This window comes from Fulmarus glacialis, unplaced genomic scaffold, assembly GCF_000690835.1.
Source record: "Fulmarus glacialis isolate BGI_N327 unplaced genomic scaffold, ASM69083v1 scaffold16720, whole genome shotgun sequence".
In the NCBI taxonomy this organism is placed as follows: Eukaryota; Metazoa; Chordata; class Aves; order Procellariiformes; family Procellariidae; genus Fulmarus; species Fulmarus glacialis.
In genome coordinates, this window is record NW_009189864.1 from 1 (window position 1) to 864 (window position 864).

An 864-nucleotide genomic window follows, 5' to 3' on the forward strand; every position below is an offset into this window, starting at 1 on the left:
TTTTGTTACTGGAAATGGGCGTGCTGTGCTGTTGTGTCCAAGGCAAACCTCCTTCCGCAAGCTCCCGACATCCCCGTCCTCTCCCGTTTCCTAGCTGGAAGGGCTGGCGGAGCGCAGGCAGGGAGTCCTGGGGAGTTGCTGCTGTCCAGCTCTCAAGCAAGAGCAAAGCCATGGTCATAGAAGAGCATGGGCCAGTCCCTTCTGGCAATGACATTTGCTTCTCTGGGCAGAGGTCTTGTTGGTACAACAAACTGTAGAGATCAGAGCAGCTTCTCCTGGTTTCTTTTTCTGTTGTTCTTTGAGAGTTGATGTGCAAAGCCAGTACACATATTGGGTTTTGTACATTTTTCTGAGCAGTGACTTCACCCAGCTGTGCTGAAAAGCATTAACCTAATACTGTTGAATCTTAGGGAGAGAAAATAAAACGAAGTAGCTGAACCAAGTAATTTTTGAAAACTGTGGCCTTTACGTTTGTCAGCTTGCAAAGCAGTGAACATTGAAGTTCTCTGAAATTCTTAGTTTGAAACTTTGTTTTTCCTCTTTGGTGTTCCCACTTGCTTGGTGTTCACCATAGCTTTACAGTTGTCATCGGTGTCTGCATTAACCTCTCCTGAAGTCAGACCAGCCTCAGCAGATTTTCACTATTACTGTAATCTTGTTCACATGCTCCTTTTTTTGTCTCAAAAAAAAAAAAAGATGCAATTAATTATATAATTGCAAATATATTGCTTACCTGTGTGCTTATGTATAAAATTTGGGAATGCTCTTAATGAATTCCTATGTGATACCTTAAATTTGCAGGATTTTTATAAATGGACACAAGAGGTGCTTTCTGATGGCTTAGGGTTCCATCAGCAAATGGTT